Source organism: Mytilus californianus, unplaced genomic scaffold (assembly GCF_021869535.1).
Source record: "Mytilus californianus isolate M0D057914Y unplaced genomic scaffold, xbMytCali1.0.p SCAF_13, whole genome shotgun sequence".
NCBI classification, from domain to species: domain Eukaryota; kingdom Metazoa; phylum Mollusca; class Bivalvia; order Mytilida; family Mytilidae; genus Mytilus; species Mytilus californianus.
The window spans coordinates 40,174,036-40,185,281 of NW_026262615.1; the positions used below are offsets into that span (position 1 = coordinate 40,174,036).

Here is an 11,246-nt window from a genome sequence, read left to right on the forward strand (position 1 = left end):
CACATGCATCACTATACCGCATCTAAATATAGCTTTATTGTAAAAAAAATAAGGAGATGTAGTATGATTGGTGATGAGACAACTATCAACCAGAATTTAAAATACCTTATATAAGCAATTGTGACTTACTTTCTTTACTCAGAGTGATCGTAAATTAATCAGATAAGCTGGAGGAGGGGTGGGGGCTTCATATAGACCCATATTAAATGAAAAGAAATTAGCATTAGCTTTTTGTGATAAATATATAATAAACTCACAGTAACAGAAATAGCTCTTGAAAGCTCTGTCAGATCCCGGCACTTTTAACTGTTTTTTGACACGTGCTAAAAAATGCAGCACCTGGTTACAAGGGCTTATTTGACAAATTATCATCTTTCGTAATCTAAGTTATAAAATCTAAATTTTAAGTGATCTAAAATGTTCATGAATAACGAGAATTTTCACTTGTACGATTTTTCTGTGAAATGAGTCTAAGAGTATATACATGTATATCAGGATACTGACTGCATAGTAAAATATTTATGTACCATTAGTTGCGACTCATTTTGGTCTTTTAAGTAAGTTTCCTTCCCCTGCATTACTTGATCGCTTTTGTAAAAAATAAACAGCACAACAACAACAGCACTCGACGTCAGTATTGTACCAAAAAATGAAAAAAATATTCAAAAAGAAGGCTCATAAAATTCAAATATTGGTAAGCACACACACTAACTTGTCACTACAGACATGATCTTTTTGTTAATGCGCCAAACTCGTTTCGTCCACAGGACGATGTCGATGGTGGGGAAAACCTAGTCCAAATAATTATGACGTCTTGCAAGGCTATTTAGGCGTCCCAGAAAAAAAAAATAGCCTTGCCAGTCGTCATAATTATTTGGACTAGGGAAAAACCAACAAATCATTAGTTCCCCAAATGAGTATCCTAGTTTAAAGTTTTTTTTTAATATATACATGATTTAGCTATTTCAAGGATTTGTATCACTATACAAATCCTTGGCTATTTCATATTGGAATGGCACATATTCATGAAAAATCAACAAATGATCTGAAAGTCGGAAAGATGAATATAGTCCTCTGACTTCACAAACTTGGAAACAGTTGTGATGTTGTTTCGCTGAGCTATAGATAATCGTACGACCATCAACAATGAGCAAAATTCACACCATATAGACATAGGTGCTTGAGGACAGGAGTCGAGATTCACGTTGATAGTAAACATGCATATTAAGAGTAAAAATATGGTATATTAGTATGTATATGGTACAAATAAGTGATATATATTGAAAAATCTAAGATTTATGATAATAAGGGGGAGGGACTATTTGGGGGGGGGGGGGGGGGGGGGCTCAAAACAGGATCCTGTCCTCAAGCACCTATGCATATAGAAAGCTGTAAATATAATAAAAGGCCTCGAAATGACAAATGTAAAACAAATCAACAAGAAGCCTTACATTTATAATTGAATTTAAAATAGAATTGAAAATAGAAATGGGGAATGTGTCAGAGAGACAACAACCTGCCCAAAGAGCAGATGAGTCGGTCACCAATGTGACTTCAATGCAGCGAGAAAATCCCACAGCCTGAGGCGTGCTTCAGTTGGCTCCTTAACAAAAATGTATACTAGTTCAGTGATAATGGACGTCATACTAAACTCCGAAATATATAAAAGAAACTAAAATTAAATATCATACAAAACTGACAAATGCCACATATAGGCTCCTGACTTAGGACAGGTGCAAAAATATGGTGGGATTGAAAGCATATATACTGTAAATTTCAGAAATTGTTGCATGCATTTATTAATATTGCCAATTAACATAATCATGATAATTTCCCTTTCAATTTAAAAAAAAAATTCTGATTTAAGTTTTTATTGTATATTGAGACTTTGGATAGTCTCAAGAATGCTTTCACCAATTTTTATGAAACTTTGGTGAATTGATTTTAAATATTGACATAAACTCCCTTTACATTTTTATGACCCATAGTCATGTGATAGTGAGTCAACCTTTGACCGTCTGTCCGTCTGTCCCAAAGTCATTGGTTTTTGTTCTCTAATTTAGTTTGCCTCAACCAAATGTTATAAAACTTTTACAAAAGCTTATTACCACAATACTCAGATCAAGTGTGAATTTTGGTGGTGTCAGTGTTACCATTCTAGAGTTATGCCCCTTTACAAATGGAAAAATTGCTGAATTTTTGGTTTCCGGCTCTCTATCTTTAACTTTAGTTTGCCTCAACCAAATGTTATGAAACTTGCACACAATGCTTATTACCACAAAAAACAGTTTGAATTTTGGTGGTGTCACTTTTACTGACTCAGTCTGTTCTAGAGTTATGTCCTTTATAGATGGAAAAAAAGATGAATTTTACGTTTCCGTCCTCTAAATTAAGTTTGCCTCAACCAAATTTTATTAAACTTTAACGCAATACTTTTTACCACAAAATCAGATCAAGTTATAATTTTAGTAGTATAAATTTTACCGTTCTTCAGTTATCTTCCTTTATAACTTTATATGATATGCAAGCCGGAGTATCATCCGCTATTTATTTTTATATAAGATGCAGAGTTATGGAATTTTAGTTGTTGGAAAATTGTTTAAAATTGTCCATTTTCACACTTTGGAAGGTTTTAGAATTGTATTTGTTCAAAAATCCCGGCCTTAAACTTACAAAATGTATATACACTTGCAATATCCCTTAAAATGGAGGCAAATTATTTTCATGTTTTGTTTCAATGAATACCACTCTGTGTGCATGTCCTTTTTTAGCTCATCTGGCTCGAAAGGCCAAGTGAGCTTTTCTCATCACTTGGCGTCCGTCGTCGTCCGTTGCCGTTGTTAACTTTTTACATTTTGAACTTCTAGAGAACCACTGAATTCCTTATGAGGTGCTGACCAAGAGTTGTTACTTTGTTGCCGATCTATCATCCAAGATGGCCGGCAGCGGGGTCCTTAGTTTAAGATAGGACCCTATAGGAAATACATACAAATGTCTTCTTTTAGAGAACCACTGAATGGAATGAAACCAAACATAGCATGAATGTTCCTTATGAGGTGTTGACCAAGTGTTGTTACTCTGTAGCTGATGCATCATCCAAGACGGCCGCCAGCGGAGTAGGACAATATTAAACCAAATATGGCCTCAATCATTATTAAAGTATCTGTTATGATTTTTATCTTTTTTATATGATTTCAAAAACCCAAATAGAGTCAGGTGAGCGACACAGGTTCTTTAGAGCCTGTAGTTTTGTTTTTTGTAGGTGGGGGGGGGGGGGGGGGGGTCTTAGTTGCGCAGTGCTCAGAGTTTTTCTATAATGTAGTTGATCATTAAAATTCATTTAAAGCATAAACCCAAGCTAAAAGGGCAACAAGCTTATCAAGCACTCATGGTACAGCTTTTTATTAAACACGTATTGATATATACATTAAACAGCAAAATAATTATTGATGCAAGATGTCATTAAATAATAATTTTTACTCTTTTTATGTGTAGGACAAGAACTATAGAAGATACAGAGAAATTATAAACAGCAGAAATGATAGGCAATTTAAAATTTGCAGAAGTCAACAAAACCTAAATGGTAAGTAAACTCATCATAGATACCAGGATTACATTTTGTATTTACGCCAGACGCGCGTTTCGTCTACAAAACACTCATCAGTGATGCTCGATAAGACTCATAAGGCCACTTTTATAAAAGTTATTGCCCTTGAAAGATGATTATCATGATTATTATAAAAATAAAAAGATGTGGCATATTAAATATGAAAACTATTGATCATTGCTCTAAGAAAGCAATTATAGGCCAGTGACGGCCTTCAATAATGAGAAAGTCCATACCCTATTGTCAAAGTAGTCAGCTATAAAAGGCCCTCAGACGAAAAATTGAAATAATCCCAACTGTAGAACTAATTGCCTAGTTTATAACAAAACAAATTAAAAAAAAATAAATATGACAGATATGAAACAACTACAACCACTAAATTTGAGTGTCAGAATAAACTACAGGCTCCGAACTTGGAACAGGCACAATCAGAATATGGCAAGGTTATATAAAAATAAGAAGATGTGGCATGATTGCCAATAACACAACTCTTCACCAGACAACAAATGACATACCGGTAGATTTCCTGCAAAAAAATAAACAGTCCGAACTAAGCAGGAAATGTATACCTTTCTCTTAATCGAAAAGACACAAAGATCTGTTAGTACTCACAGCTACTGACAGCTAGTTAAAAATCAATAAAAACTAATACATGTAATAAAAAAATCAGGTTTGTGAGCACTCAACCCTACCTTAACCTTGGACAGTGGTTTAACAGCTCAACATATAAAGAACAAACTGTAAAAATAATCGTTGCAATTGCCTCAACTCGAAAGATTGATAAAATGCACAAAATCAACTACCGGGGTAATATAAAAACCCATAGACAAAAAGCACGGAATTAAGAGAACTCACAAGTCATGCAAGTAAGAAAGGAAATATTCTTAAAATGTTCATAAACATGACAAAATAAGCTTTTTTATTGCTGTTTCTCTCTCCATTTATAACATTTTATTTGTTTATTTTGTGTATTTATAGGTGATCAGACATCTTGGTTTTCATGATCAATAGGTCAATACTGAAGAGGAAACTGAAAGTTGATATCTATCTACATGGTGCGCTAATTGGATGAATGTGAAATGGAATGTGTGCTTTCCTGCAAAAAAGAAATAGGAAATTTCATCATAATCACATGATAATGGCTATAAACAAAATGGAGTTCTATCATAGATGCAGAAAAACACAATTGTATAAATGCAACAACATATTATATATATTCGTCGAAAGAAGGGAGAAATGAAGAAAATAATAGTATTTTGTTGTTGAAAGGAACACCAGCTTTATCCACTCATTTACATCGCTCCCTCATATCAAATGTACTGAAGAAGATCTTCGAAGAACAAATTGCAAAAATGTTTTCTCTAAGAATTGAAGGAAATTGTTTAGTGAATGGAATAATTTATGTTGTGAACTTTTACGTAGTGAATTGAATAACTGTACACAGCAGCTGAAACAGAGGAAAATTAAAATTTACAAGAAAAGTGTTTATTTTATTATTTAATCTGCAAATATGAACGCATTCTTAAGAACTCCACAAATGGTATGACATTCAAATTGGTTGCTTATTAATGTATACAATTGAAACAATAACAAAGAAAACAGAATACTTTGCTACAAAAAATATTTTAAAAATCAAAGTTAAAGTCATATAAAGTATGCACAATACCTTGACCTAAACAGTCAGACTCACTATATTGTTTTTGTATGTCATGATTATTTTGAGTCAAAAATTTATTAAAGTTTAAATATCATTTGTATCATTTATTAAGTCTTGTAAACATTATGTTCATACTGTTTGTATAGTGAAGAAATTTACAATGAGTAAAAATAGGGGAAAGCATTTCCTACAGGGAAAGTTGATGTACAGAAATTTCCTTAGAGGAAATTTGGAGAACAATGTTTTCCTTAGAGGAAATTTGTGGTATTGAATTTTCCCTCAAGGAAAAGTGTTTGTTAAATATTTCCTCAAAGGAAATTGCAGTTGACAAAATTTCCTCACAGGAAAAAGTATTTCCTCCAAGGAAAATTTGAAGCTGCAAATTTCCTCAGAGGAAAATTTGAAGCCTCAAATTTCCTCAGAGGAAATAAAATTTCCTCAAAGGAAAATTTGAAGCCGCAAATTTCCTCACAGGAAATAGAATTTCCTCAAAGGAAATATTAATGCAGCAAATTCCCTAAGGGAAATCTTTTTCCCTTGAGGAAAATACAATTTCCCTTAAGGAAAAATCTTTTTCCTTTAGGGAAATTTGATTTCCCTTGAGGAAAACTACTTTTCCTCTGAGGAAATTGTTGAAAAAAGGGGCATAACTTTTTCAACAGTGGTGCTAGAGCCAAATTTTTTTAGGACAAATATCAGGGAACCAATACCAACCAAGTTATCAACTTCATTTTGACTTAACTCCAAAAATTAAGGTGACAACTTTTGCACTCAGCGGAAGTGCAAACTTGTCCCGGAGACTGTTTTATACCTAAAAAGAAAAACCGACATGACACAATTTGAAAGAATGAAAACCTGAAAACCGCCTGCCTGCTCGGTGGTAAAATAATTTACGAAAACAAACATGGCAGGGAGCAACATCCGATAGTCAGTGAGTTGTAGGCTACAATTTGATATAGACATATAAGAAATATTGCAGAGTTGAACTCATTCATAAGTGCTCTACCATCCCCTTAATTGTTGACAGCTGTTAAACTCGCATATGGGTTGCAGCTATAGTGCATATAAACAACATACTTAAACGGAAATGAAAACACAATACATTTAATTATATAACAAAATAGAAAATATACACTTAAGGTGGTACCCAACACCTTGACTAATATTTATTTGGCTCGTTTAATTTTCATAAAATTTTGACATAATGTTTACTTTGACCCTTTGACAAAAATATTAAAATTTCGAAAAATTTGAACCAACCACTTTACCAAAGAATTTTCATTGGTTATATAGCAGTTTGACAAACACTAATTTTGATCATTGAGAAGCTTAATATTTCCTTAACAATACAACGTAATTAAAACGTTTAGCTGATCTTTACAGAGTTATCTCCCTGTAGTGTTAGGTACCACCTTGGAGAAAAGAGGTAAATCATGACAATGTCCCAAGACAAGTCATACAAAATTTGTGTTGTGTTAGGTAGTAGTATACGACATGATTGGAGACTGCCTTACATATTATCGTACATTGTAATCGGAAATATACTTAAATATGTTTTAAGAAAGGTATGTCTTTAAACAAAAACATTAATTTTTTGCGACTGTATAACATGTATAACAGCAAAGTTAAACAATATTTGTGTTTAACGGCACAAAAATAATCATTATTCGAGTCATTTACAAAATAAAATAATGTTTTCTTAGGAGCACGTTGGCGACGTCTGGTGTTAGTTTGTACGTCAGCTGATGGTGTGTAACCAGGGTATGAGCTTAAATAAAAACTTTATTAACATTTTGAAATTGTATAACTGAACCACGCGAGTTACTTTTGTATTATTACATCAGTTTGGATATCCATTTTGTATTGTTCGCCACTCTTTTGTAATATGAATAGAAACTAATGAAAAGTCTACTTTAACAATTTTTCGAATTATGTTGAAAAGTAGATTATGTATATGTAAATTGTTATAATGCTAACATAAGCATGACCTGCCAAAACTTGATTTATGTGATACTGGCTTTATATCTTACTTGAACACTCTATGTACGAAGTTAGTTCGTTCATACAGCATTACTGTTTATATCAATTATATCTTGCAAAATTCAACAGTTTCGAATTTACAACTTTTTGCAAAAACATGGACATCAATTATCAAACAGACATACAACTTACTTAAAAAAAAAGAGCAATTAAAACAAACAATTTTTTTTTGTAATTTTCATTATATTTTCTACATAAAAATTGTTTAATCTTTAACTTTACTTCATTTCGCAACTTACTTTGTCAGAGCAAGCTCACGATGATAACTATTGTTTATCTAAATAATTTTGTGTTATGTTATTTTTTTGTAACTCTGTATGACGTTTGAAGATTTTAAACTTAATTTAGCTTACATGTACAGATTGTTCTAGAAATATCTCTGCACAACTACATATGTATGATATGTTTCTTCTACAACTTGCTCAGTGTCACTGCTTTTGACCTGTCAGTCACAGTCGATACTACCCACCTTGCAATTGTGCGAATTTGATATGATATTTTACTGAACATTTTTAGATCATGTATTATGTAATTGTAATTTATTAAAATTTGTATCTTACCAAAACTTTCAAGGTGACCTTCGACAACTTTTACTGGTCTGCTTACATCCATTAAGATTGAGGCTCCAACATGTTTTATGCCATTACAAATGTTGCTTTTAACCAGCGGTCCTTAATATTTTACATTTGAGGGTAGTTATTCCCAAACATCAATCGTTTGGACTACTATCAGTATCAAGCGTTACAGAGCAGAAGATTGTTAACTTAAACAAATGAAATACAAGGAAATGTTATGTAATTGATTTGAAACCATAATTATATTTTATAATTTAAATGTATGTGTATTGAATTTAATGATGTCAATTATTGATACATTTATCCATGTTTTTCATTCACATTACAAACTACAAGCAACTTACAATGCAGTGATACTTGTAAACGTATGAGTCCCTTTTTTCTGTAAAACTCATCTTCTGTCATGATCATTAGCTGACCCTGTCTTAATGAATGATCTAATGTGTCAAATACATTTATGTTTTAATTAGGTTTAGCAAATCATTTGAATAGCAGAAACGAAGGAACAGAAAGGTATTCTCTGTGTATTTACATTACCAAGTCATTATGTTCTTCATTGAACAGATGAAGATTTATAAACCTTATAAACATCTAGCACAGAATTTAGGTCAAGATGGTGCATGTGATCCTCTTGAAGGTAGGACAGAAAGGGACTGTCCCTAAGTACTGTAATCCTTTTGCTAGTTTAGAGATACACAGCAAAACAAACTTCGTAACATTCATGTTAGGTTTTTTAGCGACAATAATTACGATAATTAATATTGTTTTGTGATACATGTATAATCAAAGTGAAACCAACGTATATGCACATTGAATAATTGCAAGTTCAATTAGTTGTAGATTTCGTTATCTCAAAAAGACAACAGATATGATCAGGAAAGCATATAAAAAGTGTTTTCTTTCTCTTTTCCAATTGATTATGCTTATAAAAGGTGATACCATCCTTAAATATAAGACAGATAAACGATTGGTTATTAGTTTATACTATTACTAAGATCAATGGCAAAAAAAATAATCTTTTTTTCTAGTTATTAAGTATAAATTTTGTATAATAGAATATATAGAAGGATAACATCATACATAATCGCTTTCTCTATATACAAACTAAAAATTACGCCTGATATGATTAACGTACAGTAAAGTAACAAAATTAACAAACAGCAAAATTACATAATTAACGAAAAGCATAGTAGATATATAAATATATATGATGACTATTTGGAACACTAATAAATAATATATTTCTCCTTCATCATAAATTCTATCAAGACGTTATACATAGGAGTTAAGGCGTGTATTAGTATATAAAAGCAGTTAGGTAATGTTCAATAACCATATTATCACTGTACTACAAATGTAAAAATATAACATACACAAAAACATTATACTGACTTCATTAGTCAAAATTCAAAGGGTTTTATTTTCATTTAGCATTAACTACAAATATGAAATATTGTTAAAACAGAAGAATGAGGGAAACAAAAAACGTAAAGCAATTGGTTCCGTGTGTTAATCATTTCAAACCTGAACTTAAAGACCGAAATTGACATAACAGTCAATCATAATATTGCAGCAACTCTATAAAATGTAGTGTGCACGTTTAACTTCAACTAAAATGACTGTAAGGGACTGATAAAGGCGGCTATGTAGAAACATCATACTACACACAATAGTCCTTTATCAACGATTAATTAAGGATTATTCAAAGCTTTAATACAGCACATTGATCTTTCGTTTAGTCCCTCGTTCTCAATGCCACTTATGAACTAGTAAAAATTACGAATTTTGTCCATTCAATAAGGTTCAAATCGCACACCGAAAGTCTATGGACTTTTGGGTTCGTCAATCAGGTACACCGAAAATGGCCAGACTTTAAATAAATGAAAACAGTATCAATTAGGAAACCTACAAATTAGGATAACAAAAACTAACAAATTTATGCTAACACTTAACTTAACTAGAAAATTATAGAGTCCGAATGATGGAAAACTCACCCAATAAATATTTTACAAAGATATACAGTTGCCGAACGTGGTGACATGTTAAAATAATATGTACACTAAACACTTCGGAGGAATGCCAAATAATGTCAAAAAAACTCTCCCCTCCCCCAATCTAAAACTGCGCACATTTTTGTATTTAAGACGTTTTCAAAGACAAGAACGCAGATCTTTATGCAACCAAAAACACTTTAGCGAAAAAACAGGAAAACTTAAAAACTTTCCGAGATTAATCATTTAAAGATACAAAAACCCCGGCGGGTTTTCAAACTGAAAAGCGATCTTTAAAGAAATTAATTTAAAAAAACAATTAAGACATACAGTTTTTTTAGTATAGGATAACAACGAACCATATCATGATATATGTCGAATAACTTAGAAGACATAATGCATGAGTAGGGCAAATTATCTTGAGAGATTGCATTGTGGTAAAAAATAAACACCTTACATGCCTAGAAAAGTAATAAACACGATATAATTGTAAACCAAAAATCTGTATTCCACTTTTCGCGGATAAAATTTATAAGGCCTCTTTTGAAAGAAGATTAATTAATGTATTTATTTATCTAAATTTTAATTCATTTATCGGATTCTTGGGTAAAGTTGATAAACGAATCGGTATTTGTATAAACACTTGATAATAATAATAAAAAAACAAACAACAGGACCTCACAGTGTATTGATTTTCTTCATATTTGCGTATTTTGAAGCATTTGCTTCTTAATTTTTAAGCTTTTCTAAGCTTTCATGGAAATGAAGTTATCAAACTTGCTTAAACTGACAACACACTCAATTACCAGTCATGAAACTTGTATTATATTACTTATTTGATCAAATAAGATAAAAACAAAGACATCACATGTCTTTTTATATAAAATTTCCGTCACCAAAGATGCTAAATTACAAATCAATAAAACAATGCAATACATCATACTTACAAATCAATATTTTACATAATAAAATTAAATTTATCTTTAGCTACACACTGCGTTGAAACGTAACCGTGATACCATTTGGATAATATGCAAACAATTCATTAAACATCAGTAATATAACCCTTCTCAAATTATTCTTAAAACATCAGGTAATAAATCAACCTCGTATAACAATTGAAAACGGAGACAAACTCATTAATTGTAATTTGAAGACAATCACATAAAGTATGTAATATGGAAAACATTAAACTTTAGTTTATGTTAAGAAGTATATTAGTCTTGAGTAGCTATAGGCTATCAGTTACAAAGTCAATTACAAACTATTTTATTTCTTAATTAGATATAGGCTACCACTTAAAAATCATTCAAGGTTCTTTAAAATCGTGTACATGAATAGAATGTCAGTACATGTTATACAACAAAAGTAATACG

General features: G+C 31.5%; 1 long non-coding RNA gene across 1 annotated transcript; it reads left to right on the forward strand.

The window, feature by feature from the left end:
• Positions 1-438: 438 nt before the first annotated feature.
• On the forward strand, positions 439-4,814 carry LOC127723660 (uncharacterized). Its single transcript, XR_007992182.1, has 3 exons — positions 439-694; positions 3,496-3,583; positions 4,586-4,814. It is a non-coding gene; the product is annotated as an uncharacterized LOC127723660 (long non-coding RNA).
• Positions 4,815-11,246: the final 6,432 nt, after the last annotated feature.